The sequence below is a fragment of the Grammomys surdaster genome, unplaced genomic scaffold (assembly GCF_004785775.1).
Source record: "Grammomys surdaster isolate TR1022 unplaced genomic scaffold, NIH_TR_1.0 181, whole genome shotgun sequence".
Classification (NCBI taxonomy): domain Eukaryota; kingdom Metazoa; phylum Chordata; class Mammalia; order Rodentia; family Muridae; genus Grammomys; species Grammomys surdaster.
The window spans coordinates 2,110,748-2,119,052 of record NW_021604626.1 but is presented as its reverse complement, the minus strand read 5'-3'; positions in this window follow the sequence as shown (position 1 = coordinate 2,119,052).

The window sequence follows — 8,305 nt, the reverse complement described above, 5'->3', positions numbered from 1 at the left end:
ATATACATACACACACACATACACACTCACACCCTCACACATACATATACATACACACACACACAGACTCTCATACACATACACACTCACACACACACACACACACTCACACATATACTCACACAAACCTATATACACATATGCACACACACTCTCATACACACACTCACACACATACACACATACACTCACATACACACATACACTTTCACACACATTAACACACATGCACACTCACACACACATACACTCACACACATATACTCACACATACACACTCACATACACACATACATACGTATACTCACAAATACACACACATACACTCACACTCACATACATACACACATACATACATACACTTTCACACACTGACACACATATACTCTCACACACACTCACACACAGATACACACACACACACAATCTCACTTCACTCTCTCAAGAGTAAGGGATGAGAAAAACCCACTGCAGATGGACCTCTTTCAGTCCTGTCTATGTACTCAGATATCCCCCATCTGGAATACAGAAGTGTCCACATGAGGAGGCTTTGCTGTCCCTGGAGGGGAACAGGAACCATCTATAGTGGTTTCAGCTCTAACGTCCTTTTCCTGGGTACCTCCTTCCTGCAGGGTGAGGCAGGAAGTGGCCACCAGCTGCCTTCCCTGCCAACTCAGCTGTGTGGCCTTCTGCAGCCAGATGTCCTCTCTTCTCCGCTGGTCCTTCGGGTGAAGGTGTTCTCCATTCCTGGTAAAGCGATATTTAAGGGGCAGGAAACTCAAGCGCAAAAGAGAGGCCTGAGGCGTGGTTGGAGGCAGAGCGAGGACCAGGACAGGGAACTGAAATGTCCTCTCCTTCTGTTTTCTTCTCATTGCTGAGCAACACTCTCTGTGTCCGCAAACCTCTAAGTGTTTGCTTTTATAACATCTCGAGTTTTGTGCTAAATTTATCTAGCCACTGGGCCTCAGTCATTTTTAGCAAGGGTACTTTGGCTGTTTTCTTTGCAGAACAAAACCCAAGTTTCATCTACATAAAAGCTCCACACAAAAAGAGGTGACATTTCCTGATCAGTCTGACAGGCCTGCCGTGAGTTCAGACAGGACTCCTGGCTGACTTCCTAAGATGTCCCGAGAGCTAGGAAGATCTCAAAATACCCAGTCCCGGTGGGATCAGACATTCAGGATGACAGGAGCTATCGTTTGTGGAAGTGCTGTGGGAAGGTTAGAAGCTTCTGCCTGTAAAACACCTCGATATAGTGCATCAGAATAATAAATGTGGCCCTAAAGGCATGGTGAACCATTTCTGAAATATTAACTGAATTAGTATCCAATTCTGAAATAGTTCCCAAACCTACAAAACATGATGAGCAGCTCCCCAGCTTGTGCACAGCCCTGGGTTCAACCCTCAACCCTACCCCACCCCCAAATCACCAAATGTAGCAGCAGGGATGAAAAAAAATCCCTAAAAGGCATCCAGATATCAGAAAGAGGTTGGGAGTTGGGGAGAAAATAACTAGAATGTAAAGGGTGGGTAGTTATAAGAAAAGGGGACATAGTCAGTGAAGTGTTGGCCAGACAGCATGAGAACTTAAGTTTGGATCCCAAGAGGCCACACAAAAGTGAGGTGGGGTCACTTGAGTAGAAGGTAACACTGGTCCAGCTTTGGAGCTCATTGGCTATTATGAAATTAAGCACTCCAGATCCAGTGAGATGCCCTATCTCAAAAAGTCAGGTGGAGATGAGTCAAGGAGTACACCTGACGTGGACTCCTGGTCACCACAAGTCCATGCACATACACGCATATACAGACCTGCTCCCCCATAATCTAGTACCTACACCACATACACACACACACACACACACACACACACGGTTCTGAAAAATTAAACTCATTTCAAAAGACCAGAAATATATATTTTTAAAGGGACCATATGTAACTTCTAGAGGTGAAATGTGTACCAACAAAAGCTTCACACACGCACGTAAAGGATCTCGTTAGACCATGTAAGGGAGTACAGGTCATCTGTCATCTTGGATGATGACCCGGAATGAAGCACAATGAGGCCTCTGAGATGGAAGGGACCTTAGTGTGCTTTACACAGAAGCACAAGAAAGGACGGGGGGGGGGGGGTCCTCAGTAGTGGCAGAGAATTTTCTAAAATGGGGTGAGGGGGGATGGAAGAAATCAGGGAAACATCATCATCAAAGCAAAACATGAAAACCTGGACACACTGTAAGAAAAAGCTGCCAACGACAAGAATCAAAACAGACAAGCACAGAAAGAGAGCTGGGGGAAGACACGGAAGTTCACTCAACGACAGACTTTTCAATCGCAACAATAGAAGTCAGAAGTCAGTGGAACATCCAGGCTTGCGAGTGACCTCATTCCCTTTGCAAACTAAAAATAGTGAGGAAACAAATAAGAAGCTACAGAGCATGCCTGGGGCTATTCAGTTACAGAGACAGGAAGAACTGGGCCCATGGGCCCAGTGATCTAGCTAGTTATTCAGGGCTGCTCCTAACCCGAGACTCTGAGGTCACCAAACTGAGACTTTAATTTTTGAGCAAGAGTTTTCATGGCTGTTTATCACTGGGTCTTCCAAATCATGTAGACAATCCTACATCTAGGGTCTGAGAAACTGGTACAACTCAGGATCAAGTGAACAAGCAGCCTTCTATGTAGTGTGTGTGTGTCAGTTTAGTAAACAAAGCAATCGTGCAGAAAAATTAAAGACAAGTTTATGTAAATATACCTGATGGATTTTTCTATCTGACAATGCTCAGATCATTTTGTGCACAGCAAAGGGAAAGCAGACCAAACACCATTAGGGACAATATCTGGAAGAAGTGACAGTCACCCAGAGCTCACATCTGTTAAACCAGATGTCATACACAGTGCTTAAAAGATCAGAGCATAAAAAAAGAAGACAGGAAAGTAGACAGAATCACCAGGAAGAAAAACATCTTTCTCAGGCATCACACACACACACACACACACACACACACACACACAGCATTGGTGTCACTGTGGTATCTAAATGTTAGTGTCCATCAGGCACTAGAAACACCTAAGCACCAACAGAAAAAAAAATCCCTAGGAAATCACTCCTGTGAAACTTCAGATGGGACAAGAATCTAGTAATAGGTATTGCAAGGGAAAGCTCCAGTAAAAACTTCAGTGGTAATGTCTAGAGAGATAGCTCAGGGTGTAAATGTTCCATAAGCAAGCTTGAGAACCTGAGTCCTGATCCCCCGAAGGCAGTTGCAGGGGACAGTGTCTGTTATCCCACTAGTGGAAGAAAGAGGCAGGAGGATCGCCACGACTCTGGCCAGCAAGGCAAGTCAATGTTGAGTTCCAAGTTCAGTATCATCAAAAGAATCTGCCAATGGTGAGGTGTCTTAAAATCAAACAGCATTAGTCTGAAGCTATCTGATTTATTATTTTTTTCTAAAGACTAACATAGCCTTAGACAATAATGAGATCCATTCAATATAATCTTTTCTCACTATTACCCTAACTTATGATGAACGGGTAGTTCATTGATCCAATCGTATTATATTTGTAGGTATCTTGGTCCAGCAGACTAAAAGGAGTATGGACATAGCGATAAGTTAGTTGGTTGGGGAGTGGCTGCCATTTACAGGACAAACCATTCTGAACCACGGAATAGCCTTACGGTGTCAGAGCTGAAGCAGACCTCTCACTTCCGTTTCTGTGATAGCGCGGGAAGTAACGAAAGCAGACGGTGAGTTAAGATCAAGTGGGAGAGAGAGACAGACACTTCGAGTTACACTTGGTGTCAGGATCCAACCTGCTGGAGCTTTACAAACAGATTTTAAAAAAAAAAAAAAGAACAACCAATGAGTGCCTCATTGAAGGAGAAAGTGGAGATGTCCCAGCGAATTTAAATGAAACTAAATGAGAATTTTTATAAGGAAACTAACTGGAGACGTTGGTAGGAAGGCCCTACCAGTGGTGGCAGAAGCTGGCTGACCCATTCAGCTCCTACTTGGGCCAAGATCCAGTGCTTTGAGTCAGTCCACCCCATCTACAAACTGCTGGAGCTCATGAAGGGGCTGGTTCTGCAAACCCCCAAGCTGCAGGACTAGCAGGACTGGCAACAGCAAGCAGTGTTTCCTAGATCAGTCTCAGCAGTGGTCCAGTATTTATGGGGCTTCAGAAACCTTAAGCCAGACCAAGTACTCATTGCAGTGAATGTTTACGTGGGAAGCTGTCTGGGAAAAAAAAATACTATGTAACACACAGCAGCTTCCAATGCCACTACAACAAATAGCTATTCAATGGAGAGGTGAGAAAGAGAGAGAAAGGAGTAAACCAGTTGACAGACAGCGCAGAGAGGTGGAAGTAGAAATGCCAGGTGGGGGAGGGGAGGGTGATGAGGGGAAGGTGAGAGAGAACTGCTGTGGGTCAGGGAACACGGTTTTGCTGAGTTAGGTAGACAGGGGTGGTTTGTAGCAGCCTAAAGCTTGCACTCTGATTCAGTCCTCAAACACGCTGACCAGCCATGATTGCCCTGGTTCTGAGCAATGACGGGATGCCTAAGATGAAGAATGGATCGTTTTCTCAACTAGACCTCCTCAAAAGACCTCTCTGGTTCATGCTACCCCTGGAGGCCCCGTTGGTATCCTTAGTCTGCTGCCCTAGGCCGTGTTGAAGTCTAAGGTTCTTGTGGATGTCTGTCTCCCTGTAGCAGTCTTGCTGATATCCCTGGCCTGAGGTACCATGGAAGAGTCTTGCTGATATCCCTGGCCTGAGGTACCATGGAAGGCTAGGATGTTCTTGGTCTGGGCTCCCATCTGAGGTCATGCTATGTTGTGTGTTGTGCTTCTGACAGGAGCCATATGTATGTGAGTGGCCTGTACCCTAGGCCATGGTGATGTCCAGGTCCATGTTACCATCAAGGGCCATGTCTGGGTCCTAGGAACTACTGCAGTTAGGGGCCATGGTGATGCCCGTGGCTGATATTACAACTGAGGGCCATGTGAATGTTCACAGTCTGTGGTGTCACCTGAGGCCATGATGATGCCACACTCTGTGCTGGCACAGAGATCCCCGTGTGGGTCTGTTGTCCTACTGCAGAACAGGGTTGTGTTGATACCCATGGTCTGTATAGCAACTGGAGACCATGCGGAGGACTATGGCATGTGCTGTCTCCAGAAACCATGTGTACATCTATGACCCATGCTCCTGCTGACTGTAAAGGACCAGAGAACCACTTTCGCCTTGGTATTGATGACTGCAGACTCACAATTGAGAAAGAGAGACATAGAAGGCTTCTGTGACAACCCTTACCCCACCCCATCCAAAAAGTAATGGCCTAGACAGAAAGCCACCAACGAGAACTCTTAAAAATTCTGACAAGGATGCTGAGGTATAGCACTCCACAGTTAATGGCTCTGGCCAGGATGTAGACACAGAAGGATTCAATTTTCTTTAAGAGGCTGGCCGCTGGGAATGTGACCATGATGTTTCCATGAGTATATGGGCAATACAAATTGAACTTGGTTTTTGGTTTGTCATCTTCTCCTCCTCTTCCTCACCTTCCTCCTCCTCTTCTTCCTCCTCTTCCTCTTCTTCCCCCTTCTCCTCTTCTCCTTCTCCTCCTCCTCCTTCTTCAATTCTTTCTCTTTTGGCAGGGCGTAGGTCACAATTCAGAGAGGGGAGCCTGGGATGATTGGAAAGAGAGTGTTCATGATGTGAAATTCCCAAATAATCCATTAAAAGGATTATGAAAAAAATAAACTAATTGATGAGGGGCAGGGCATAGCTTTACAAGCACAAGGACCTGAGTCTGATTCTCAGAACCCATGAAAAGAAGCTGGGGATGACGACACTGGTAATTGTGATCCCAGCATTGAGGAACTGGAAAGGGGCAGGGACAGATTCCTGAGGCTCTTGTCAATCAAATGAATTACAGGCCAGTGAGGGACCCTGTCTCTAAAAGCAAAGTAAATGTGCCTTTGGAACAATATCCAAGGTTAACACATGGTCTTCACATGCATGCACACATGTGAGCACACACACACACACAAATCACCTATAAATAATATGAAGTCCATTTTGCACACAAGAGTAGGACCTTTTCTTTGACGTCTATAAAATTTCCCCAGTGGACCCAGGGTGTCCTTTCTCAGACGGGACAGGAGGAATGGTGTTGCAGGCTGGAGGGAGATGTTCAGAAAACCATCTTCAAATCAGTGTCGTGTGAGCATGGTCTGAGTCTTCTCCTTCTTCCTCTGTTTGTTCCTCACCCTCACCCATGTGGTGACAGGCTCTGACCATCCCTCTCCTGCTAGAACCAGCTGCGGTTCTCAGAGGTGGGGAAGATACACGGGATTGTCTCTGATGGCCACACGCCCACTCTCTTCGACCAGGCTCTGCTCGAATCTCAGCGAGCGACGATGTTCCAGCCCAGCCCAGCTTCTCACAGTGCGGAGATGCACATTTCGGGGAAGGCAAAAAGGAGAACAAACCTCTTTCCTCTGCTTCCCAGGAGAGGAGACTGACCACAGAGGCCAACTTGTTGGCCGATACCCAGTGCTCCAGATGAACCACATGGTGACTGTTCCTTCCACTTCCAGGAAATTGAACCCCACAAAACAAGAATCATGCTGCAGACACGCTAGGCAAGCAATGTGCTGTGACTACAATGAAGAGAAAATAGATGAGGGTGGCCAAGTGGAGCAATGACTATTGCTGCTGGGAAAGACCTGACAATTGACTTCTCCACACAGAGTTCAAACTTTTCAAGTCAAGACCTTGGTGTTCACTTGGGAGCTAGACCCACTGGGCAAGGAGGACATTTCTCCAGGTATGACACGTGTTGGATATGCTGGGACATCTCTAGTTGGATACAAGTAAACAAATCAGTCATTTTCCTTTTGCATCTATTGCTTAGTCAACCTCTGGCTTGGGCACACCTGACTAGAAATATACAAAGCCCAGGGCCATGTTTGCAGAACTGTCCATGCAGCTGATAAAATGTCCTTCTGAGGTAGCAGCTGGATTCCTCCACAGTGACCCAAGCAAACAGAGTGGAGGACACCACCTGTACATGACTGAGCCTCAGAGGTCACACGTGGACATTTCCACAATACCCTGTCAGTTACCAGGGTCAGTCCACCTCCATGTGGGAGGGGACTCATGATCTGAGTACTAAGAAGCAAGGCCTCTAGGGCCACCTCAGAGCTGTCCAGCTACCATGGAATGTGCCAGAAGGAAGACCTTTGCCCAGCTGGCGATTATCCCACTGGGACCTTGTAGTCTCCACACTGCTCAGCTTCCTTATCTGTGGTCTTCCTTATGTAACTGGTTGTCAGTCTGCTCAGGGGAGGAGAAGAGGCTGCTGGGTATTAAAGAATAATGAGTCCAATGTTAACTTCTTCAAATAGACCGAGTAATGCCCCAGAGGGCCAAAGGTCTCCTGCAGCCCAACCTCTCTCCTCCCCTCTCCAAGGGCCCACTGAAATGTCGGAGCTTAGTTCAGACACAGTGGCCCAAATGTCAAACTAAACTTAGGATATAGAAATTCTGGGGTCTTCACTACAAATTCCTTCAGCCTGGCTGTTTAGTCTTGGTCCTGAGTTTGAGGAGCCCCTGGAGAACTGAAACAAATAGAAACAATGATAATAACTAGTTCAAGTGCTAAAGCTGCAGGAGCAGCCTGTAGTCCTCAGGTACCACATCACCAACATCAAGGGAGGATCAGAGCTGGTGAGGAGACACAGCACCCTCCAACAGAGAAGTGACTACCGTGCCATCTGTCTAAATTCACAAGTTTAATGTGATCTCAATATGAATATAAACTCATTTAAATCCACAGGTGAGGGCTGAGGGGGTGGCTCAATGGCAAGCGTCAGAGTTCAGATCCCCAGAACCCATGGAGAAGTTCAGCAGGCATGGCAACTCTTCTGTATTCCCAGTTCATGGGAAGCAGAGACACAGAAATGTGATCCCCTAAAGAAGGGGCCAGCTAGATTAGACAAAACCTGACATTCAGACAGAGACCCTGCCTCAATAAATAAGGTAGACGGCAATCAAGGAAGACTCCTCATCTCAACACACGCACATACACACACACATACGCATGCATACACACATACAAACACATACATACAAACATATACTCACACACATGCATACATATACATGTATACACACATATATCACACATATATACACATACATACATATACACACACATATATACATAAACATACATATACACATATACATACATACACACATACACTCACATATATACACGTGTATACACAAATACACA